Source organism: Leptonychotes weddellii, chromosome 3 (genome assembly GCF_054177405.1).
Source record: "Leptonychotes weddellii isolate Sample4059 chromosome 3, ASM5417740v2, whole genome shotgun sequence".
Classification (NCBI taxonomy): domain Eukaryota; kingdom Metazoa; phylum Chordata; class Mammalia; order Carnivora; family Phocidae; genus Leptonychotes; species Leptonychotes weddellii.
Window position 1 is genome coordinate 125,630,463 of NC_138371.1, and position 26,802 is coordinate 125,657,264.

General features: G+C 35.2%; 1 long non-coding RNA gene across 1 annotated transcript in view; it reads right to left on the minus strand.

Annotated features, from left to right (window-relative positions):
• Positions 1-704: 704 nt before the first annotated feature.
• LOC115941929 (uncharacterized) overlaps positions 705-26,802 on the minus strand; it is a 39,605-nt gene continuing 13,507 nt past the window's right edge. Inside the window, exon 2 of the long non-coding RNA XR_004076590.2 lies at positions 705-26,272. This is a non-coding gene — a long non-coding RNA (uncharacterized LOC115941929). The remainder of the gene's footprint in view (positions 26,273-26,802) is intronic.

The window sequence follows — 26,802 nt, forward strand, 5'->3', positions numbered from 1 at the left end:
TCTAATGATTGGGGGAGAAATAAGGTTAACGTAGCAACAAATTAGTTCAACTTTACACCTGGGAGGAGAGAATAAGGGAAACTGTAAACTCTGTAAAACATCCACCCAGCTGTCTTGTTTTCCACATTAAGTTCCTTGTACCTAGGATCAGGAGCTATGTCGTATTTCCTGATCTCTAACACCTAGCACATAATTAATTGACATACGTAGTTGCTCAGTATGACAATCTAAGAACACCTACCCATTTAAATGACAGCATACAAAAATGTACACACACACACTTTTTATTTTTCAACAATCAGGAACCAGTCAATCAACCAAAAATCTGGGATTCTATGCAGTATTTGATTGACTAAAAAATAAACGCTACCAACCATAAATGTCTTTTTTTCCCCCCCTAAATTCTAGATAAAGTGGTAGAAATGGTTTCACGATGAAGACAGGTTTTAATTTGACTGTTGCAGGACTGATCAGGTTTGGTTAGGTGAAGAATCTGGATAGCAATTCAAGGGACAAACGGCCCAACCAAAGGGCATAATTAGAGTCTTTGCATCCCCTAAATGCTGAGGTTCCCAAAAGCTCCTCCTTCAGCTCTCTGCTCTTACTTTACACACAATTCCTGGATCATCACACCTCTTCTCTCATATCCTTGTTTATCAGCATGAGGATAACAGCTTCCCAGTCAGTATCCTCCAATTTCAGAATTGTATCCTAGTCTTCAGGCTCAAATGTGACTGCTCACTGGCCATCTCTACTTGGATATTTGTTTCAAACTCACTATGATTAAAAGTGATTTAGTCTTCCCTCTGAAAACCTGTTCCTCCTGTATTTCCCATTCTGTGAAACAGAATCACTTTCCACCTAGAAAAACAAGTTATTCTTAATTTATCCCTTGCCTACACCCACATCCATCAATTAACGAGACAGGAATTCCTAAGTCTATCTTAAATCAGTATCTTCATTCCTATCTCTAAAGCCTCTGCCCTAGTTCAGACCCACATTAGCTCTTGCCTACGTCCTGAAATTGCCTCCTACTTGATTTTCTTGCCTCCATTCTGTCTCATGGATCCTCTTCAAAGATTAAAAGTCACCTCATCAGGCTGGTCTTCCCTGCTCCTCCAGACCAGGTTAGGTTTAGCTGTGACCCATCACACCATGATCCCCTACCTCTCCTCTCCTAATACGTCTGAAATGTTCTGTAATGGCTGTCTCCCCTATCAAGTCAGCTCCTACATGAGAGAAGAGACTGCCTTTCTTTTTTTTTTTTTAAAGATTTTATTTATTTGAGAGCGAGAGAGAGAGAGAATGAGAGAGAAAGCACATGAGAGGGGGGAGGGTCAGAGGGAGAAGCAGACTCCCTGCCGAGCAGGAAGCCCGATGCAGGACTCCATCCAGGGACTCCAGGATCATGACCTGAGCCGAAGGCAGTCGCTTAACCAACTGAGCCACCCAGGCGCCCGAAGAGACTGCCTTTCTCACACCATTTTGCTTTGTTAAAATGACTTGGTGTATAGGATCTAATATGTGACTGATAAATAAGGATTGCCTGGACCCTGTATCTTCAAACATGAACCTATATACTTTTTCAAATGTATGTAGATGCTTTTTGTGATCAGTACAGTATCAACTCCAATCTCACTGCAAGAAATGATAGGTTTTTGTCATGTCTTTTCTTAGTTACCATATACAAAAATCACAAATATCTGTGACTTTTTTTGGTATTAGAAACAGGTTTTCATACTTGAAAATATGAAGATAAACAGATTAGGAAGAAAGTACCCTAACAAAATAGAGTGAAATATTTAACAATAGAAAGCACTCCTGAAATAATGTGGACTAGAATAGAAATCAGCTTATAAAACCTTGTGGTTCTTTTATTATTATTCAGAATTTGCATAAACCACTGGAAATCCTAATAGCTAACAGAGGAGACATATCCAACTATAAGTCACCATAAGCAATACCAGTCAGTGCTATAATGAACCATAGTAGAATATCATATCTCTTCCACCTTCTAAGTTTGCTCGCAAGTTAACTACTTAAAGTCTTTTGGGGAGGAGAATTCAGAAAACTAGTTACATAAGTATGCATGAACAACCTCAGACACCAATTAAAAATAGTTTGCCAACTAGTACCTAGGATCAGGAGCTATGTGTATTTCCTGATCTCTAACATCTAGCACATAATTGACATACATAGTGCTCAATATGACAATCTAAGAAAACCTACCCATTTAAATGACAGCATACAAAAATGTACACACACACACTTTTTATTTTTCAACAATCAGGAACCAGTCAACAACCAAAAATCTGGGATTCTATGTAGTATTTGATTGATTAAAAAATAAATGCTACCAACCATAAATGTCTTTTTTTCCCCCCTAAATTCTAGAGAAAGTAGTAGAAATGGTTTCACGATGAAGTTTTGATAGATAAACCCAGACGATAACCTACACTAAACTCTAGCAAATATAGTAGAAAAGTTTGGGAAGAGTTCCTTTCAACTTGTGGGTACCTATAGATAATTAAAAGTTTGGTAACTCAGAAGGGAACTAAAAATATAAAATGTTACCTTCTCTATTACTCATTTTTTCATTTATCACCCTCAGATTCAAAACATTAAAGGATATTCTAATTAAACCCATTCTGAGTATGCTCTGATCATCTGGAGAAAATATATTGATTAAATGCTGTCAGAACAACAGGAGCTACCTGCAGAAAGGTAAAGTCGGATCCACTCAGTGAACCAAAAAATGTACTCCAAAGAGGTGGAAGATTCATATAGAAAAAAAATGAAACCAATAGCTAAAGAAAATATAACTTCTTTATACCTTTTGAGTAGTAGAGAGGTCTTTCTGACTCAAAATTTTAGTCATAAAAGGAAACTCTGATGAATTTGATCCCATATAAATAAAAAACCTCCACATGGCAATACGCACGCACACACACACACACACAAAATTGAAAAACAAATATCAAACTGGGAAAAATACTGGCCACTCCCTCTTATCACAAAAGCCTAACAACAGCAACAATAAAAACTCAATAGAAATGGGCAAAAAATATGAACTGGTAGTACATGGAAATAAAAATCAATATGAAAAGCTTAAAGTTACTCATAAGAAATATGCAAATAAACACTACTCTGAGATACAATTTTCACCTAGCAGATGGACAAAAATCCAGAAATTCAATAGCATACTCTAATGACAAGCCAGTAGGGAAACAGTACTCTCATTCGTCGCTAGTGGGAGCATAAATTGGTACAAACCTCATGTATGGCAATGTGACAATATTCCTCAAAATTACAAATACTCTTTGACACTGCAAGTCTACTCTTGGGAATTTAACTTATGAATAAACTTACACAGATAGGAAATGACATATGCACAAGGTTACTCATCACAGTATTAGCAAAAAACAACAACTTAAATATACACTAATTAGAGACTGGGTAAGTAAAATATGGTCTATCCATATAATGCAGAATTATGCAATTGTTAAAAAAAAGAATGAGGAAATAGTCTATTTACTGTATGAAAAAAGGAAGGGACAAAATAGTGTGTATGGTGTGCTACTTTTTGCATAAAACAAAGTGAAAAAATAAGAATATAAATTCGAATTGCTTGAATATATATAATGTCTGAAAGAACAATTAAGAATTTAATCATGGCTGCCCAGAGCTGGGTTAGGAAGGTAGATACTACTGGGTGAATTTGGAACAGAGGTAACAGCAGTACTATGCAATATATACTAGTTATAAATCTATTAAAAAATTTTAAAATAGCTTTGGCAACTGTGACGCTAGAAAGATTTCAGGCAGGCCGAGAATGTTGATCTCATTGTCTTCCTCCCCTTCAACTTTTCTCTGAAGTTCCTCAATAAAATGGTTTGATCCAAAAAAAGAAAAAAAAAAAAAAACCCAAAAAACAAAATAAAATCTTGAAAATCTTAAACAAACAAAACCTCTTCACTTCAAATAAGCAATAACTTCACAGAGGGGAAACATAAGGATATCAATATGAATAAAACCCTACACTTCAATGTATACTATTTCTGAGAGTAGATAAACACTTTTCATGTAGCCCTCTATACTGCTTTGAGAGTAATGGCTGAAATCGAAAGTGAAGTTGATTTTAATATAAACTTAATCCCATTTCCAGAAAGTGGTTTCTAAATTGTTTTAGCTAGCTGTGTTAACCCTAGAGTAATGCGTTACTTTGCCTGCAGAACATCAGCATCCACATTATTAAAAGTTTTCTTGTTGAGGGGTGCCTGGGTGGCTCAGTCGTTAAGTGTCTGCCTTCGGCTCGGGTCGTGATCCCAGGGTCCTGGGATCGAGCCCCACATTGGGCTCCCTGCTCAGCGGGAAGCCTGCTTCTCCCTCTCCCACTCCCCTTGTTTGTGTTCCCTCTCTCGCTGTCTCTCTCTCTCTCTAATAAATAAATAAAATCTTTAAAAAAAAAAAGTTTTTTTGTTGAACATCATTAGTGTGCTTGGGAATCTGAGGGTACTAGAAATTGATGCTGAATGAGGGGCACCCCATCTTCCCATTTTCTCTGCACTATGAGTGCCCTCTCTCTTAATTCTGATGACTCTACTTTAAAAAAAGAACAAAAACCAAAAAAAAAACCTCTCTTAATAGCCTTAGTCTCTTAATAAAAGTTCCTAAAGACTTGGATTTGGGCTCCAAATGGTACCTGATCACAGCGAATGGAAACTAGCTATATGGTAGCCAGTCGACAGAAAAACCCAGGACATCCCAACACATTAAATCACACCTAGGCCATCTTCAAAACACACCCAGTGACTGCACTATGGCAGTAATGAAACATTCTTCCTTACTTATATGAGAAAAATTAATATTGCAAGTGAAATACTATTTGACTAATGTTTGGACTTATGTTTGGTAGATGTAGCCAAATGTACAAAGGGGAACTTTAAAAACACCCCATCAAAAATCCACTAAGTAGAAAAGATGAAATCCACGCACTTGAAATTTCTCCTCTCAAAGATAGGATTTTAAAAGTCAAATTTTGTCTCTATAATTCCCCTTCCTTCTCCCTCCTATTTCTGGAAAGAACAACACAGTTAACAACAGGAGCTTCTCAAAGGCAAACATAAGACATGTTGATTTACTACTAAAATGAAGAAAGGGGTAGCAGTCACCTCCCCAGACCTACCCAGTCATTAGTCACCCCCTCCTCCGCCTGCTACCTCCTGATCCCTTAGCTCTAGAACACACCACCAATTTTAAAAAAGCAATCTAGAATTACAGCTGCCTGATCTACCACGTACCCTCTGGTCAGGGATCAACAAAGTGTTTATACACATATATACAAATGTGTGTGCACATTTTGTGGGTACACACAAATACATGTATACGTATAATATATAAATACAATTTGATCCAGATTATGTGTGTGTACATGTATAAAATACACACACACATACACACATCCCTTTTAATCATCAGAGGTAACAACTGAAATGGAAGCTAATTTTCAAAACTTCTTTATTCATCCTGTGCTACAGCCCATTTCACGAAATGATGTTTATTTTCTTACACAGTGTGTACTTATCTATGACCATTACATCTAAAATATAGGATAGCAATGTAACATCACTGTTAAAAACAAGAATTTTAAAAAAAGAATTAAATTATTTCCTCTAAAATATTAGTAAAAGTTGGAGAAAAATTAACAGTGAGCGTAAGTTAGAAAATTTCCCAGAAGAAATTATTAGTCCTCACAATTTCTAAGACACATCAAATAACAGAAAGTAATCATTAAATTTTCAAACTTAAAATGTGTGGGAACATTATTCCTTTATCTATCCAAACCTGAGCATTTTAAAGTATTTTCCAGCTTAATGCTATTATTTTCTTTAAATGGCTACAAATTAAATAAATGCCAAGAATATGTCTGCATATTCAAAAGTTTCAATGAAAAAAGAAGTTAAAAGTCCCAAGAAGAAAACTAACAGGCTGCTTCAAAGTAGAGGTAAACAAATTATATGTTAATTCACAAAGAGTATTTCTAATAAACAAATTGTCTCATCCCTCAAAAAAGGGCAAAGTTAAAAACAGATTGCTTACCTTATTTATACAGTCCTAATTATAGTATTTAGCTATCAAACTATCATGGATGTAGGTTATTACTTTAATCAAACTTTGCCTTAATATTTATCAAAGATTGTATGGTGGTTTAATTCAGAAAGTTCGATACCCTTGGAAATAAAAAATTTGAGGGAATTAAGGTGATGGTAAAATTGTGAACTGTTACATAAGGCTGGAATTTTAAATAGCATGCAAATTACTTTAATTTTCAAGGACTATGAAAGAAAGAAAAAACATTTTTAACCATACTCTAAACCAGTAAATTTAAAAATAGGGTGTAAAAGACAATCTATTTGGTGCAGGAAAAAAAAAAATATTTCAAAGAAGTTCTTTAATCTTGAGAAGTTGAGAAAGATGCTGCACTCTGCTGATATTTAACATGCAAACTGATACTGTATACTTAGTCTATCCCTGGGTCAGATGGTCTCCATCTGCTAGTGTTCAAGGTGTGTTCCAGTTAAGGCTTCCTCAGAGGCAATGCCACAAAGGTATAAGAATTTCAGTAGCCACTTTCTTGTTATTTTCCATGTTTTAAATTCTAGGGCAGTTTATGGGCATCTGATTAAATGAGTTATTTTAACCAAAATAACCCACACCAAATGGGAAAAAGTCTTTGAAATATTCCTGCAAAGGAATGCAGAATTAGGGTATTAATAATGTAAACATAAGCACATAAAAGGAAAATGGTAGAGTTGAACACTTTTTTCCTAGCATGAACACCCTATTAACCACATCAGTCGGTCGTGCTAATCCTATCTATGAGGAAAAAACCTGCAAAACCACCAAGAATTTATTATGAAATATAGATTTGTGTCCACTATCAAAACCAACAATCAGTCCTAAATATTGTGCTGATAATTTATGAGAATATGAAGCCATCACTATTAACAAGACATCTAAAACTTAAACATCCAGAACATAAAGACAAACATCTGTATTTCTTAAAGACCTGTTTAAAACCATGCAATACTCAATCCAGTTCTTTCAATGTTTTACAATACCCACTACATAGTACTAACAAATAAAGTTATATTACATGGCAAAGACTTAACGTACCGAATTTTGCTATTCCTCCCACAGTAAAAATGGATAAATGACTTTTTTTAAAAAAACAACATAGTGACAAATTAAAATGCAATCCTTAACCAGTAAATATTGTAGAAAGAATTATAGGGAAAATTGCTTAATATATGAAGAGAGAAGTATTAGAGCAAATTATATAGTAGGAAAGGTTGGGTAGAAGATAAAAGAAGACACATATCCTACATGTCTCTGCCTATGGTCCTTGCTAGATTCTATTTCCAAAATAAAATAAACATTTTGTGTGTATATGTAAAGAATTCAAGAGAAGTTTTACTGGAGAACATGAAATCTCAACAGCAAATTTCTTCTTTAATAAATTCTGTGTAATTTCTAATGGAACAGGGGCTCTACCTAGGAAAGGAATTCTCAGATAAATTTAGAGAGACAGCAACTTAGGGGAAAATCACTTAGCCAGTCATTCAGTCACCAGTAAGCTACTGTGGCAAAGAAGTTGAAATAAGAAGTATGCAGTAAATGTTCCAGGATATCATCAATGTAGTTAATTCCTTTTTTTTTTTTTAAGTGTTTAAAATAGAAGAATCCTTGGATACTTAATGAGATAGGGAGCAGTTAAAAATTATTTTCCCCTCTACAGTTCTCTAGTTGTCTATTGTAAAGAACTTAGGAGTTGTTACATTTAAAAGATGGGCCATGGACTTTTCTTTTACAGAAAGACATTCAAAATTTGCTGACCTTTTCTATAATGACAAAGCAGAACCTTCAACACAAACCCACTGAACCTGTACATTCAATGTAAAGGGAATGTTATTAACAGTTCATGAGAGATTGACTGCTTTTCTGGGGTACTTCCTATGACAAAGAAATTTTAAAGATGGATGTTTTAGAACATCTTCATCATTTTGTAATTTGTACTGAAATGTTGAGAGTAATCTTAAAAAAAAAACCTCTCATAGCTGCACACTCAAAATATGTACTTATATTAGGGGTGAACTTAAAAAAGACTTAAGATTTATTGAAGTGAACAATAAAAAAAAATAATTTATGTAACAAATTTAGTCCGTTTCCTATCAAGAAGCCAAAATTAAATAGAAAATAAGATAATGCCCCAAAGCATAGCCAATAAACAGTACTCAATTTTCCACTGAAAAATTATAAGGTTAGAATGTGCATATAAATATCTTCTTTCCTTGTGGAACCTTCATGTCAAAATTACATTTCCAAGAATGTAGAAGAGGTGATGAATCTTTTAGAATAACCTCTTCTCCATTACAGGTAACCTGACATTTTTAGTGAACTCGGTGAAAAAGGCAATCTAAATTTGCCCATATTGATATTGGCCATATTGACCTATTGAGAACCTACACTGCAGGAAGGTGAATTAATACATTTAAACAAAGGTTTGGAATTTAGACTACTTAATGAGAAAATATGCCTTAAGTGGGTCTTCATTCAGACTGTCCTATATCCACCACCAGCACAAAGAGTTCAGGGGATAAAGCTGACTTCTAGAAGGTGACTACTGGTTTTCGTTCTCAACGTACCGAATTTTGCAGCTAAAATACCAAGGCTCTGGTTTATATGAAAAGTGGAAGTGAAGCTGCTAATTATTTTTAAAAATCTGATAGCCACTACAAGATTGTTCTTAATGACTTTCCAAATACAACACTGAAAAACGTAAGAGTTCATGATTATTAAGTCACATTTTCCGTCAAGAAAAGGCTTGTTAGAAAACATAAAGAATGCCACCAACCTGGAAAAAAAAAAAAAAAAGACTACATACTTAAAACGTTTGAATAAAAATTAACTTGGGAAAAAATTACTGAGTCTTCATAATTAAAACTTTACAAATTTTAGGAAGTATTTAATAAGCTCTTTTATACAGACATATTTTAGTCCGTGTGATAATAGTAACTGACTTCTAACTGTTCAATAAATATGAAGGTTCTTACCTGCTTTCAAAGGACTACTACAAATTTAATTAGGAAAATAAAGAAATGCAGTTCTATCATTTAGCAAAGGAACATGTTTATATGTTTTTAAGATGCCAGAGATAATTAGTTCCCTGTTAATTCAAACAACATATACATTTTCTCCAAATAAACTTATCATAATAAACTTCTCATCAGTACCTCAGCAAGAAGTGCTATGCCTCAGTGGACTCTTGAGCCCTACAAAATGACATGTCCTACCAATCTGACTGGATGGGGATAGTTTGTTGTCCAGCAATATACTTTGGAACACCCAATTTTGAGAATAAAAATGTACACTAAGCTCAGAGGTGCCACAAAGCTGTTCTAAGGAATGTCAGGCAATTCAGGCAAGAAAAACAAAAAGAGCTACAATGTACATTATTTCAAAACAATGACTCACAGTTAATGAGTATTTTAAGTGATTGCAAAAGGCTGAAGTGATTAGTTTATTCCAACTACCAAATGCCAGGCTGCCAGGAGTGTTTATTATTCAGAACCTAGCAAAACAGGCCCTAAAATTACAAAGGTTTTTTTGATACATTTTTGAAACTTTCCTTTGAGAAACATCCAGCGTTAAATGGCAAACTGAGCCTTTTCATGCTAAACTTCTCTAAAATGAAAAATAAACTGAGTCAAGGCAAAAATTTAACCTGTTATGGAAATGACCTTTTCAACCCCCTATAGGAATGGTGCAGAGAATGTCCTGAAGTGAGGAATGAAAACAGAAATGCTGACAGTGGGTAATCTTCCTATAAAAAACAAAAGCATGAGAAAAAAAGAAAGGATAAATTAATGAAGAGCTAGACAAGCAAACAAGCAATGATTCACTACACCTCACCCTAAATTTAAAAATTCTTGTGTTCTTAAACTAAAATTATCACTAAGTATCCCTTCCCAGATACGATCACAAGTCAGAATCACTTGAGAGTTCAGAAAGTCATCAAACCTACACTTAGAAGCCAAATCAAAACTAACTTGAATATTTATCTGCAAAGTTAGAAACAAATCTAATGTTTCTGTTTTGGAAGGCCTGAATAGTGGAACCATTATTAAGTGTCAATTATTTTCACCAAGTATCAGGATCTAGAAATAGACTCCAGAATTTTTTTCTTAAATAACATTTCTTTTACAATCATAGAAAGGCAGGGGGCTGGGAGAAAATGTTACAGAGTTCGAGCTAATTCAGCTTTTATAGAAAATTCTTTCAATATTGCGAGCTTCTTTTGCACTGGCTTATTTACTTTTTTATTCCTTAGTAGAAGAAAAATAAAATCGTCATCGTAAGAATCACTGAAATGATGGCTATAAGCCAGTTACTGTGCTAAGCACTGGCAAATGATAAAAGTAAACATGATCCTTGGCCTCTTGGGGCCTTTTAGGCAGAGGGAGAAATGGCACACACAAATGTAAAACCATGACTATAGGCAATGAGATAGCATGTTCATGGCACTGTGAGAGCAAAAGGATGCTGATCTAACCTCCTGAAGAACATCAGAGGAGGTGTTCCTGCGGTAAGGAAATGACCACTGAGCTGAGACCATGCAGGATGAGAGAGAAAAAAACACCATTGGGCCAAAGGTGCAAATGGAGAGAAAAATAGGGACTTGGTCTTTCGGGGTTTCATAAATTGTACTATTAATGATTTTTGTCTCAATCCTTCCTGTGGATCTTAAGAGCAATAGGAAGCCAACTGAGTGTTTTAATTAAAGGAATATCATTAAATTTGTGTCTTGAGAAACATCACTCTGGCTGCATTGTGGAGACTGAATTCGATTAGCACACAAGGGTCTATACAAGGAAACCAATAAGAACTGTCATAGCTCAAGTCAGGAAATAATGGACTGAGCCGGGGTAGTGAAAACAGAGAAACAAGTTGTTGAGATATTTTAGACACAAAAATAAACAAGACTGGATGATGGACTGGGGTAATATTCACTAAAATGAGGAATGGTAAAGGAAGCCCAGATTTAAGGGTGGGGGGGGAAGATCATAAATTCATAAAATATGTTTCAAGCGCTCTTGGAGCACACATTAAGAGATGCCAAGTTGGACCCATGTTATTAAACTTGAATCCTCATTACAAAGGTACGAATCTGCACTATGGACCCAGATGCACAATGAACTGACATCATGACCAAGGATTCAACCTTAGAAATCCCAACATATAAAATAAAACCTCGGTAGAATGAGAAGAGTCTGCAAATGAGACTAAGAACCACCTAAAAGCTACAAGGAAATCAGAAGTAAAGACCCACGGAACCAAAAATGTGAAGAGAACAACATCAATCGTGTTGAATGCGGCTGAAAGAGCACTGTCCATTTGATTCGGTGACGAGGTCACTGATAACCTCAACAGTATTATTTCGATGACCTTATTAGGACGTAGAAACAAAACCAGAGTGGGCCGTGGAGGGAGCGGTGCTGGAAGAAATAAATGGAGAGAATGTTGTAAGTTTCTGTTTGAGTTTGGGTACGGAGATGAGGGAGAAGGCAGTAGCGACAGTTACCTTTTTTTTTTTAATTGGAGAGACTTTAACATGTTTATAGAGAAGGAATTAGGTGAAAGAAGAAGGTAAAGATGAAAAGAAAGGAGAGAATAAAATGTTAGGACATCTAAGAAAGCAGAGGTGGTATGATGGCGTGCACAGGAGAGAAGAAAGGAGTGCTACAAAGGCACGATTTAGGTCTGCCATCGGGAGAATGAAGTCTTTTCTCTGTAAAGTAGGAAGTGAGGGGCCTGTGGAGAGAGCTGCATGTTACTCAGTGTAAGTATATCCTAAAGTAATAAAATTTTACTTAAATGAGGCCTTTATAGGGTAACGGAAACACTTTCCTTTATTGCAGGACAGGGCACATAGTAAAGGTGCTATATATATATTCGCCCATTTTATCCTCAAAACAACGTTCTAAGTTTGTTAGCTCCTTCACAGATGGGGAAACTAAGGCCCAGGGAAGTGAAGTGATCTGCCCCAGGTAACCGGCAGCACTGGGTATTCAAAAGCAAATCAGTATGCTGTCGGGCCTCTTGTTGGGCTGGAGACCACGCCTTTGCACAGACACTGTCCCTACAGCATGATGGGTTCTCCCGACACTGAAGATCCTAAGTCTGGGATTGCTAGGACGAGAGTTATATTGACCCCCACATTAGCAAATAATATATAAATTAATGGCTAAGAAGCCTCGGCAATAAGACCTCATAAACTGACTTTTGTAATCACTAGTTCACACTAGTGAGAATTTCAGAGATTTCTTTTTTAACCTTTCATCTCTTATTTTCTGGGACTACAGCTCTCCGATAGCACTACCATGGCACTGCAATTCATCTGCCTATGTGTGGATCTCCCTCGCTAGATCTGGGCATTTCAAAGGCCGGGCCCACGTCTCCTCCATTAAAATACATGTTCAGTGCTTACTATGAGGCAACTATTGTGCCAGGTGCTAAAAACAATATAAATAAGACAACCATGATCTCTGGTGGCAGGGAGACAGGCAATGAACAAACAATATATGCTTTTAAGTTGAGAAAAATACTAGGAAGAAATCAGAACAGAGAATGAAAGGCAAGATCTAGAACTGGATGATTACAATATACTAACTAGAGAAGGCACTGCTGAAAACATCTAAGCTCAGACCTAAAAGCGGGAAAAGAGGCATTCCATGATTATGAATCCCCTAAGGTAGGGAAAAAATAATTTAAATAATTCAGAGACTAAATAAGCCCAAGGTTGTCTGGAGAGTAGAAGCAAGGGTAAAACTGAGGAAAAGTCAGGGCAAGATCATTTAAGGCCTAATAGGCCATGATAAAGAATTTGGATTTTATTGTTTTTATAAAAGGAAGCAAGTAGCATTAAGCAGAAAACAGACATGATCTTATTTATGCCTTAAAATTGTAATAAGTCAGGGGCACCTGGGTGGCTCAGTCGGTTAAGCGTCTGCCTTTGACTCATGTCATGATCTCAGGGTCCTGGGATGGAGCCCCGCATCTGGCTTCTTGCTCTGTTGGGAGCCTGCTTCTCCCTCTCCCTCTCCCTCTCCCCTCCCCCCCTGCTTGTGCTCTCTATGTGTCAAATAAATAAATCTTAAAAAAAAATTGTAGTAAGTCATATTCTGTGAAGAATGCAGGGGTCAAGAGATAAAGTGAGAAGACCAGTAAGTGCTACTGTTCAGGCAAGAGGGGATGGCAGCTTGGAGGGGAGGTTGATAGATGAAAATGGTAAGATGTGGACAAGTTTGAGAGAGATTTAGGAGGTAAGTCTGAGCTATGAAAAAGGAGCAAAAGCAATTCAAAGGAGAAAATACAGCCTTTTTTTAAAAATGGTATTAAAACAACCAGACATCCCATGCAAAAAAAAAAATGTTTATTCAAAAAAGTTAACTCAAAACTGATCATGGATCTAAATATAAAACTCAAAACTGTAAAACCTCCACAAGACAACACAGAAGATCTAGGCAACCATGGATTTGGCAGTAAGTTTTTAGATACAGCACCAAAAGCATGATCCACCAAAGAAAAAATTGATGAAGTAGATTTCATTAAAATTTAAAACTGCTGCTTTGCAAGTGACACTGTTAAGAGACTGAAGACAAGCCACAGACTAGGAGAAGATATGTGCAAAACACTTACCTGGTCAAGGACTGGTATCTAAAATACATAAAGGATTCTTAGAACACAATAATAAGAAAAACTGATTTTTTTAAATGGGCAAAAGATCTAAACAGGTACCTTGCCAAAGATGATACACAAATGGACAAGAAGCTTATGAAAGGATGCTTGATGTCATAGTACCAGGGAACTGCAAGTTAAAACAGCAATACCACCATACACCTATTAGAGTAGCTACAATCCAAAACACCAACACAAAACACCAGTGAGGATGTGGAGCAACAGGAACTCTCATTTACTGCTGGTGAGAATGCAAAATGGTTCAGCCACTGTGGAAGACAGTTTGGTGGTTTCTCACAAAGCTAAGCATAGGCTTACCATAAGATTCAACAATCACACTACTAGATATTTTTCCAAATGAGCTGAAAATATATGTCCACAAAAAACTTTGCACATGAATGTTTACAGCACTTTATCCCTAAGTGCCAAAAATTGGAAGCAACTAAGATGTACTTCAATAGGTGAATAAACTGTGGTAGATCTAGACAGTGATAAAAAGAAATATGCTATGGAGTCACAAAAAGACAAGGAGGAACATTAACTGCATATTGCAACATGAAAGAAGCCACTGTAAAAGACTACATACTGTACGATTCCAAATACATGACATTTTGGAGAAGGCAAAACTAACAACACAGGAAAAGATCAGTAATTGCCAGGGATTGGAATAGTGAAGGATGAAAGGGTGGAGCAAAAAGGATTTTTAAGGACAGTGACTCTTCTGTAAGATACCCTAAGAATGGATATGGGACATTATGCATTTAGCAAAACCCAAAGAATGGTATGATGCAGTAAGTGAATCCTAATGTAAATTGTGGACCTTACTGTATCAAAACTGGTTCTGCTGCAACAAATGTACAAAATAAATGCCAAGATGTTGGCACCTCCAGCTCCAAAACTGAAGAACCAGTCGGAAAAGAGGAAGGGGGAATCAAGATAGAAACTCTGTACCATTTGGTCAATTTTTCTATAAACTTAAAACTGCTATAAATAGGGGCGCTTAGGGGGCCTGGGTGGCTCAGTTGGTTGGGCGACTGCCTTCAGCTCAGGTCATGATCCTGGAGTCCCAGGATCGAGTCCCGCATCGGGCTCCCTGCTCAGCAGGGAATCTGCTTCTCCCTCTGACTCTCCCCCCTCTCATGTGCTCTCTCTCTCACTCTCTCTCTCAAATAAATAAATAAAATCTTTAAAAAAAAATAGGGGCGCTTGGCTAGCTCCGCCAGTAGAGCATGTGACTCTTGATTGCAGGGTTGTGAGTTTGAGCCCCACGTGCAGCAAAGCATTTACTTAAAATAAAAAAAAAATAAATTTAAAAAACTGCTATAAGTAATGTTAAAAAGTCCAAAAGCAAACAATTGAACTAACGAATAATGAAGATACTGTATATGGGAGATGAGGAAGAGATTGCTCCATGGTTTTTCACATAATGAGATCAACAGTGGTGCTCCATTGAGATATGGAAGACTAAGAGAAAAATAAAAATAGTTCAGGATTGAACATTTTACTTTTTTTAATTATCCAAGTGAATATCAAGACTGGAGCTTTGAGGAAGGGCTGGGGACAGAGAGAGATAAAAATTGGGGCAGAGTTAACAGAAGTATTAAGCCATGATAAGGGATAAGATCATCTAAGTGTAGAGACACCTTGCTGGCTCAGTCAGAAGAGCATGCAACTCTTCATCTTGGGGTTGAGTTCAAGCCCCATGTTGGGTGTAGAGATTACTTAAATAAATAAATAATCTAAGTGTAAAGGGAGAAGAGGTTAAAGGAAAAGCTCAAGGGCTGAGCACTGAACTACTTTCCATAGTTGGATGAAAGAGTTAAGACCAGCAACAGCAACTATAAAGTAAAGGCACGGAGGAAAACCAAAAGCATATGCTGTTATGGAAGTCAAGAAAAGGGCATTTCAGAAGGTAGAAGTGTTCAACTACACTGAATTCTGTTAAAAGATCAAATAAAAAGGCACAGGTAAGTGTCCAGTGGATTTGGCAACAGCGAGGACCTGGGTGACTTTGACAAGAGCAGTCCTAGTGGTATCAGATGCAAAAGCCAGATTGGAATAGATTGAAAAGTAAATAAAATTTGAGAAACTGTAACATTATGAGTAGACAGTAAGAGTGAACAGAGACTGCAGAAGTTAGAGGGTGGGGAAAGAATCAAAGTTCCTTTTCTTAATATAAGACTACATAACCAGATACATTAAGGATCCAATAGAGAGGGAGATTTTCTCATAAAAAGAGAAAGTACTAAAGCCACAAAGTCCTTGACAAGATACAAGAGATACATCCAGGATCTAGAGGACAACAAAAAGAGCAAAAGACTTTGAAAAGAGGTGTACAAGGGCAGAAGCATCTTAATTATCACCAATGTTTAGGAGATGCATGCAATTTAGTAGGTGGATGATCAATAGGATTAAATGAACCAAATTAAATAACTATAATGGCTTAGAAATCTCCATTACTTGTGTAAGGACACAAACCAAATTGAAGGCAAATTCGAATATTTAAAAATGCTCAGTGACTTCCAGTTTCCAGTCCAACAAGTAAAAGCTGTCACTTCTGAGCACACAACAAGAAAAAAACTAAACTGAAAATCAACACCTCCTCTTGGATCCATCAGAGAACCAAGGTTACAGGACCAACCTCCAGCTCCAAAACTGAAGAACCAGGCAAATACAAATATCAGCAGCTTACTAGGAGAAACCACCACTGGAGCCAGCTGGGTAGAAAAACGTAAAAGAAATTGACTAACTGCTAGACAGAGAGCACATACGCTTGAGAGATTAAAAACTCCTAGGAAATCAACCTTATGGGGCCTCTTACATTTCCATGAATTTTATCTCCAGAAGCCCCATCAGGTTTGCAGGGTAAAGAACAGAGAAAAATCTCCTCTACTTCTGGAAGCAGGAGAAGGAAAAGTAACCATTTTGAAATATACCCAGAGCATATCATTCTCCTTAACAAAGGGCTGCCCGCAAGGAATATTATTTTACCAAAGCCTAACAGAATGGAGAAAGGGAAGTTTCCAAATCAGGCCCTTTCTACCCTTCATGTCTCATATGGGGAAACGGGGGCACTTGTGAAGGTGAAAGCCAACAGCAGAGTCCACTGAAAGACTGAGACCTAATGACAGGACCACAAAGCACTTCCCCTAACCCCATACCTTACCCACTAACATCAACAGGGAATTACTGAAAGAATGGCAAAACTAAGATTCTATTTATAAAGAAGTCTCTAAGGAATCCCAAGAATACAGATTGGTCCAAAAAAAGCACATTAGAGGTAATTTCATCCTCTGACACATACAGGTAGAACAAATAGTAAACAGACTAACACCTAACCAGATCAACATAAAACCTCACTACAGACCTATTTGCCTAAGTTCCTTTACCAATACAGCATGTCTGGCATTTAACAAAAAATGATAAGATACCCTAAAAGATTAAAAAAAAAAATACACAAAATCTGAATACACAAAACAAGCAACAAAACCAGATTCAGATATGGCAGATATGTTTGAACTACTAGACCAATAATTTCAAGTAACTACGAAAACACTAAAAGCTCTAATGGAAAAAGGGGATAACATGCAAAAACGGATGGGTAATATAACTCTAAGAAAGAATCAAAAAGAAATGTTAGGACTCAAAATCAAAGTCAGAAATGAAGAATGCACTTCATGGGCTCATAAGTAGACTGCACAGAGCCTAAGAATCAGTGAGCTAAAAGACATGTCAACAGAAACTTCCTAAACTGAAAAAAGAGGGGAAAAAAGGAACATCCAAAAACTATGGGACAATTTAAAAAGAGGTAACATATGCACAATAGGAACACCAGGAGGAGAAGAGAAAGGAACTAAAGAAATACTTGAAAAAATAATGGTTGAGAATTTTCCAAAATTTATAACAGACCCTAGAGCACAGATCCAGGAAGCTCAGAGAATATGACACAGGATAAATCCAAAATATCCACACTAAGGCATATGACATTCACACTGTAGAAAATCAAAGACAAAGGAAAAATCTTGAAAGAAGCCAGAGGTAGGAGTAGGGAGAAGAAACCTGACCTATAGAGGATAAGCATAAGAATTACATCAGATATTTCTTCAAAAATCATACAAACAAGAAGACAGAATGAATAAAGTGTTGAAAGAAAAAAAAATCTACCAATCTAGAATTCTGTATACAGCAAAGGTATCCTTCAAAATTAGAGAAAGACATTTTCTCACATAAAAATGGACGGACTTTGTTACCAGCAGACCTGCCTTGAAAGAAATGCTAAAATAAGTTCTCCAAAGAAAAGAAAGATTATATAGATCACGGGTCTACACAATTTCCTTTTGAAAGAGCATCAGAGAAGTAATTTCAAAAGGCAAAACAAAATCTTTTCTTTTTAAAACTCTAAATTGATATTAACATAGTTTGTTCAAAATGAAAGCAACAATATTTTGGTTGATTATAGCTTATGGAAAAGTGAAATAAAGGACAGCAATGTTATAAGGCATGGGAGAGAAAAAGCAGAAAGATTCTATTATAAGGTACCTGCACTACCCCTGAAGTGGTATGTATTATTTGAAGGTAGATTAGTTATAAATGTATACAGCAAACTCTGAGGCAATAATTAAAAAAATTTTTAGAAGTATGGCAATAGAGAAAATAGAATTATATTCAATACTCAAGATCAGAAAAAATAAAGAAGGGGAAGGCAAAATAAATTTTAAAAGAACAAAGGCAATGAAAAGTTACAAACAACACATTAATCCAACTCTATCAATAATTGCTTTAAATGTAAATAGCTGAAATAAATCAATTAAAAGACAAAGACTACCAAGTGGATAAAAAAACAAGACCCACTTCAAATATATAGATATATGTAGATTAAAAGTAAAAGGATAAAGAAATTACACCATGATAACACTAATCAAAATAAAGCTAGAATAGCTTAATTTCAGGAAGTGCAGACTTCAGAACAAGAAAAAGTCACCAAGGATAAAGAGAGTCATTATGTAATGAAAGGATCAATTCTCCGTGAAGACATAACAAGCCTTATTAATACACACTGGCCTAACAATAGCACATCAAAATATATGAGGCAAAAACTGACAGAACTAAAATAAGAAACTGATTAATCAATCTACTATTATACTTAAAGACGACTTCAACACTGTTCTATCCCTATCAGTAATTGACAGATCCAGCAAGTAGAATATCAATAAAGACACAGTTGAACTGAACAGCACCAATCAACTGGACCTAAGTGACACCTAAAGAATACTTCATCCAACAACAAAATATGCCTTCTTAAGCTCACACGAAAACACTCACCATGATTAAGGGCCATAAAACACATCATAAAAAATTTAAAAGAATAGAAATAACACTAAGTATGCTCTCAAACCACAGCAGAATTAAAGTCAGTGACGAATAACGAGTATTTACAGGTAGATGGACATCCCAAAATACTTGGAGATTAAAAAACTTACTTCCAAATAACACATTGGTGTAAAAAAAAAAAATTCTCAAGAGAAATTTTAAGATATTTCAAACTACAAGATGAAAATACAACTTATCAAAATACTGGGATAGTACAAAAAATGCTTAGAAAGAAGACCAATATAAACCTAAGGCAAATAGAAGAAATAAAAATTAGAGCAGAAATCAATGAAACTGAAAACTGTAAAATAGAGAAAAAACAAAACCAAAATCTGGCTATTTTATCAATAAAATTGATAAACCTCTGGCCAGGCTGACAATGAAAAGGAAAGAAGGGACAATTAATATTACAAATGAAAGAGGGGTCATTACAGCCAGTCCCTTGGACATTAAAAGGCTATTAAGGAGTATTATTAACAACTCTATCACCACAAATTTGAAAACTTAGATGAAATGAACCAATTCCCTAAAAGATACAATCTGCCAAAACTTACTCAAGAAGAAACAAACTGAATAAGATTATCTGTATTAAAGAAACTGAATCAATAATTAATAACTTTCACAAAGAGAAAACACCAAGCCCAGATGGCTTCGCTGATGAATTCTACCAAATATTTAACAAAATGTTACCAACTTTCTGCAATCTCTTTCAGAAAGTAGGAACAAAGGGAACAATTCCTCATTCATTCTGAGGCAAATCTAGTATCAAAATCAGACAAAGCCATTACAAGAAAGGAAAATTATAGATCAGTATCTCTCATTAACATTGATACAAAAATGTTTAGCAAAATCCAAAGAACTGTATGACACAAGAGTAAACCCTAATGATGTCTATCAATATTAGTTCATTAATTGCAACAAATGTGCCACACAGAAGCAAGAGGTTAATAAGGAAAACTATGGGAGGGAAAACTGGGTATATGGTTGGTGGGGTGTGAGGTCTCTGTACTTTCTTGTCAATTTTCCTGTAAAACTAAAATTACTTTTTTAAAAAGAGTCGATTTAAAAATGCATACTAAGTAAAATATCCCTTTTATCTACTTTAAACACTGATGTTCTATAAAAAAATGTTCCTGAGAATATGCATTCTTTCTGGTAAAGATGTTTGGCAATCAATGGTGCAACAGAATTATTTCTATTTTGACAGATCTTTCAAATGCCATCTCTGTTGCTTACTGATTATGTGCCCTCCAGCAGATTTTGAAGCCTCTGGGCTTCAGCATCTTTGTGCATAAACCGAAAAAAAAAAAATAATCACCTTTCTCACAGGTCAGTTGGATTAAATTAAGGCCAGCTGGCCAAAGCTGCACAGAGCAGGCATGGGTGTGTTCTTTTCTCCCTCATTTGCCCCAGAATTCTAACTCAGGTAGGATAATACACCCAATTTCAAACGAGTATTTCTCAAAGGTAAACGTATACCCTGCAAGGTACATGCAACCATTAAACAATACCTTGTGCCTTACAGGAGCTCAACTTAAAATTTTAAGTGAGAAAAAGCTAAATATTTAATTGGTAGTTTAAAATGCTGTTATGCTAAAACATTGCTCTAGCAGAGTATCCACACTATATTTCAAGAGGCAACATAAGACTATGCCTTCATTAGAACTAAGGCCACATTCTCAGATTTCCAGGGCGGCTACTTCACCATCTTCTGCTGTTTGGGATAGATCCCAAACCTTTCCACTGAAGCAGCTTTTTGTTTCTAATTATGTTACTAAACACAAGTTGATTTTCTTCTCATTATCAGTCACGTGTCAACAGTTTAGCTCCAACGGGCCTGGTTACCCTTAAATTAGCAAGGACAACCTGAAAAATAACATTTCACATTATACAAGTCATTTAAAATGGAATGGATAGTAATCTGAGTCAGAACTAAGCAAGCAAAAAAATGGAAGACCGTACTTCTTAAATTATGACTTCTCAAGGTCTTGGGTATTAGATGTTTTTTCTTTCCCCCTGAACTGTACACATTTGCCTGTACATAAAGACTACTAGACTAATTTTTAGGTGCAAATTATTCTGCAGATCACTATGGAACATTCTGTGCATAAAATCAAACACTTTACTGTATCTGTACGGATAAACAAAGTGACATGAGTACTCTAGGGCCGAAGAGGCTGAACAAACCTGTACTGAGCTGTCACACATTAAGAACAACGATGAACCGAAGCATGTTCAGGGAAGATCTAAAAAAACCTTTAAGGATTCCAAAACTATGTTGCAGGAATAAGGGCAGTAAGATGGAGGTGCTTAATCTATTTAAAAATAAAAGCAACAACAGAACGGGCTTGAAATTAATACAGTATTACAGCCATCTTAAAACATCTGGAGGCCGTCATAGTTGAAGGAAATCAGACTTGCTTTATGTCCTCCAGAACTAGGAACAACATAGGAGGCAGCAGAGTACAGATCTCTGAGCTTGCAGTCAAGAGAGTTGGGTCCTACAATTGTGGATCCACTGTGTGGTATCAGAAATACAGGAGATATTCCTGGATATTCATTCCTTTGTATATAAAATGAGGGTGCTCAACTAGATAATGTCTATGGTAATTTTCAAATAAAATACGACATGGAAGCAAATCCTGGATCCACTTCTCACCATGAAGGCATCCTGGACATGAAATCATCTATCTCATCAAGTAGCGAGTTCTCGCTCTAGTTCACATATCATCATTATCATTTGCTCCACCGTAAAGGTGAAAGTAGAACAGACACAGCCAACTATTTTAATTAAACACCAAATGTCCACAAGCTAGTGTTCTTATAATAAGAATTAAAAGATAGGATGGAAGATTATTGTGGTTTCTATGTTACCATCTATTGAATAAACCATACTAATATTTCTAGGGGGAAAAAAAAACCTAAATCATTTTTCTAAATCATTTGTATTGAATATCGCATTTTCCTTTGATTCTAGATATACTAAATAGTATATGCTAACACTCCACTCTGTGAACCTACTTAATATTCCTCAGAGAATAACAGCGTAACTTTTTTCTCTAAATGATTTTATATACTACCCAACATTATTTTTTAAGCCTTATATAACAAATTCCCCTAAGTTACAGCATAAATGAATGCTTTTAAAACTCAAATTAATTTCTCAAACCAAGATAAAAATTATTCAGTACAACTGTTTTCTAGGTTCTAGATATCATGTAAGTAAAACAGGCAAAATGAAGCCAGGCAATAATCTCATGGAATATGTACTCAACTTTCCATACAAAGTATAATATTTTAATAGTGCTCAGAGCTTAAGAAATACTAAATTAAAAATGGATGATAAACACTAAGAGAGCACAGGTAAAAGATGCCCTGAAATATAGGAGGCTAAGTACACCAGAGGTACAATGTCTGTGGATGTATGTATCTAAATGCACTCCAAAGTACTACAAAAACACATCTGTGGTTCATCCTTTTTTCTGGGAGAGATTTTTAAGAAAAATTATTTTCCTAATTCTACACCTGTCTGAAAATCCAAGGATATCTGTTGTAAGTTGACTTTACCATCAGACATTACATTGAACACATTTAACATTTTTCTACCTATGCCATACCTTACCTCTTGAGTAGAGATCCCTTTGATCATAATTCCTGAAAACTCCGAAGCATACTTTGAAGTTCCCTAACATTTTTACTGCAGTAATCTAATTACCTTAGAGGATACTAGTGGAAAAGAATTTTAGAGCACCTATGTGCTTATTTTTGAAAACAAAAATCTTTCACATTTTAGGCAATCTTCTTAATGGCAAATAAAAATACCCGAATAAAAAGCAAGCAATTGCTTAGGACATTTTGCTCAATTGTTTCAATATAGCAAAGTAAAGTAAGAATAAGATCTGAGCTCGTAAACAACAAACTGTAAGGTCAGTACTTTGTCAGACACACTGCTTATGTGACATTTACTTTTTTTAAACAAAAGCTATTTTGTCTCCTCACTAAAGAACAAAAACAAAATTTTATTATTATAGTTAATCCAATGAATGATGGTGAAACAATAAGCCTATGTTCTTATACCTCAAAGATATAAAGGTAAGCCATGTTTAACATTCTGTCATGTTTTTATTTTGAACACAGTGTAGGGAAGAGTCCACGTGATAAAAATTAAAGTATTTAAAACTCTCATTTCACCATTATTTTTACAGTATGTTTGAAGTTTCTGGTACAGAATTTTTATTTAACCCCTCACACAACCCACTCTTTTGCATATATAGTTAAGGCTTATAAATTTTTTGTATTCAAGTAAAAAATACAGCCTTCTATTGAAATATGTCTGTGAATCTTTTAATGGCTTTAATTCTAAAAACAAAATTTTATCCACAGAATCTTAACTCCTTTTCCAAACTTACCAGAGTAATTAAGCCAAGAATTTTAGCTTCCTTCTACCCCCCAAACACAGTAACTATTCTAAATCATAATTTCCTTTTTTATTTTTTCAGAGTATAATTTCTTTGGGGAGCCAAACAGTTTCATTTTAATCCACAAGTTGTCATTAATTCAACTTTTATTTCTTGTCTAGGACCCCATCACCATGTTTTTAATTTTTGGAGTCCACTTCTTATATATGTTTTCTTCAAATCAAAGAGAAACCCCTCTTGCTTCTAGCAGACTCTGCATAGAAAAGGTAAATTGTTCCAGTGGCTTCAGTTTTAAAGTTTATGTAACTATAAAGAATCATAAAAACCAAGTTTTATCCTTTTCCATGTTGTCTTGATAAGGTTAAAAGCAAGAGACTCTCAAGATTTCTCCTTCTATGATTATCTGTTCAAACAGAACATTAAATATAAAACATCTTTCTTCTCCTGTTAACAGCTCTTGTGAATTGGGTAGTTCTCCAATCAGCCAATATTTCCAAATGTTCTTTTTCTGGGTCAAGGATTTGTCTTTTATATGCTATTTTGTAAGGGGTTATATTTTGATCAGTCTCACTTTAAAAGATTTGACCATGTTATTCCTGATATTTACAATATTTCAAGAGTTTTAATGGTTTGCAAAATGGACACACCAAAACAGCATCTAAAGAAAAAAAAAAAAACAAAAACCCACTTCTGGAAACAAAGATGAAGCTAATCAGGAAAATGGAAAAAAAAAAGACTAAATAGATCACCTATTTCATACCTTTGGCACTGGATGACCCAATGAAGAATCATTTTAATTTAATAGTTTTTGGAAAATTTTTTTCAAAAAAGATTTACACAAGAATAGGATATATATTCAGAAATACTTAGAGGAAGACACATAAAATTAAAATACACTTAAAAATACTGTTGTTTTCATTGTCTACTCCTGAAACAAAAATAAGCCATTTATCAGTAAGTGCATTTTTTTCATGGAGAAAATATTTATTAGTTTTCAAATGATCACATAATACAAATATTACACAATTAGTCATTCTAGGAAAAAAATTAGCTTATACTAATAATCATAAAATAAACACTGAAAAATATAGGATTGCATAGTGACACGAAATATAAAAAAATCTGAAAGGAAAATGTATCAAAATAAAAGTTTAAATAAACAAATCAGTTCACATTAATATACAAAAAGTTTCACTTTAAAATAGCTTTTAGTGGCATGAGGTGAATGGAAATGCACTTACATTTCTTTTGCACACTTTAAGGAACAGAGCTAAAATTTAATCAAAGCATGAAGTTAAGAGATTAAATCACTTTTCATCTTTAAAGCTGAAACAAAAGGCTAATAATCGCACAGGCCATAAACTGGTTGGTACTATGGTTCAAAGAGTTCAACTTAATTTCCAAGCAAATTTCACTTTCATTTCCCCTGAGTTCTAAAATGGTGGGTATTTTTTAATTTATGTGTTTGTAAAGACGGTCTTATTTGTATTTAACAACAATAAATCAAGCATAAAAAGCTGTAATCATTCATGGGAATTCAGAGCTCCCTACAGAAATTTTAGTTCAAATTGATCTTTTAAACTTTTAAGTACTATACAAAAATTTATAATTAATGAGAAAAAAAAAAACAGGTCTCATGGAAAGAAAGACTAAAGGCCAGGTTATAAACTTAGTAAATGTGGTTCCTAAGACCTTCAAGATCCCTAAAACATTTAGATGCTTAACTCTAGAATTTCTATTCCTAAAAAGTATACCAAATAAAACAAACTGGCAGCATCAGGTAACTTTTAAAAACTTCTTTAATAGCTTTTGACTGACCAGTTAATAGATACCAAAGAGAAAAATAGAAACATTTTGTTAACTCCTTCCATTTGGATAACTATTTTGCAACACTTCTTCACATGTAGAGGCTTATTCTAATATTGCCTTTGCTCTATAAAATACTTTCTCATTTCAGTATCATTCAAACTTTAGTATGCCTTTAATGCAGAACAATACCTCAAATTTAACAGGTATTTACTATTTTAGAAGACTGCCCAAGCTACTTTGATCTCAAAAGATGTCTCTCCTACTCCATACTGGAATCTTTGTTGATTTGACAAATAAGAATTAAGGCTCAAGACCAGAAAAAGAGAAGTTAAAGACTGTATCCTAATACTAAAAGTAATTTGGGAATAATTAAGAAATTCACCTTTTATTTACTAGTTCTTTTCAGTGTCAGGCAACAAAAAACAGTTCCAGAAGTTTTTGGGATCTCCTATAATACTTAAAAAAAAGGGGGGGGTTGCCTGCTTCATTAAGGTGATTTTCAATCCCACAAATCTTTTAAGTGAAACAGAGAGCTGCTTTTAAAAGAAAGGAGTCTCTCATACTGCCTCTATTTCAGTCTTCTGAATAGAAAGGAATATTTGCATGGCCATGTAAAACTCCAATCTGAAAAAATTATTTCATTATTTGAGCCTTTCCATTTCCAGACCAAGAGTACACCAGAATAAATCTTAAAGTTTATAAATGACAAGATCAGGTGGCTCTCTCATCCTTGTGTCTTCTAGATATAGTGCGTGGCTCCGTTCACCACTGCCTTCCAAACTGCAGGTGCTGCATGTGTGACAGAGATCATCCATGAAGGCTCTGCTAGAAGAGTTCCTTTTGCTGAAGAAGTATGATGTTTACCAGTTGAAAGAAATCTGGGCAATTAGAGAACAAATAAACCGGTCTCCCATTATCAAGATACCTGGAGTCACAGAAGGAATCCACCAAGGAAAAATGAAAACTTGCCAAAGACACCAAAGTTCACGTTCTACCCACTGTAGATGATAAGAACTTCCTGGAATCAAATCCTACCCTTGGCATCAAAGAAACTAAGAGAAAACCATCTTAATGCCATGGGAAACATCTAGGACAAGGCTCTTTTTGCCACAAATAACATTATTCCTAGGGACTGGAAAACTACTTATGAGTATATATTTAACATAGCTTTCAGGGATAATATATCCTGAAACTTATAATCATTCACATTTATCTTATTAAAGAATGAAGCCTCAATTTGACAGTATCATCGTATCTTCTAAAAGATCTAATTAATATGAAGTCCTAAAGTCTGAGGTAGGAAAAAGACCAAAAAGTTCTAACACGGTAGAGTAACACCTGGACATCAGACTGTGTAAATTAGGAAAGTTCAGATGTCCAGCTTGCCCAAAGATGAAATACAAAAACT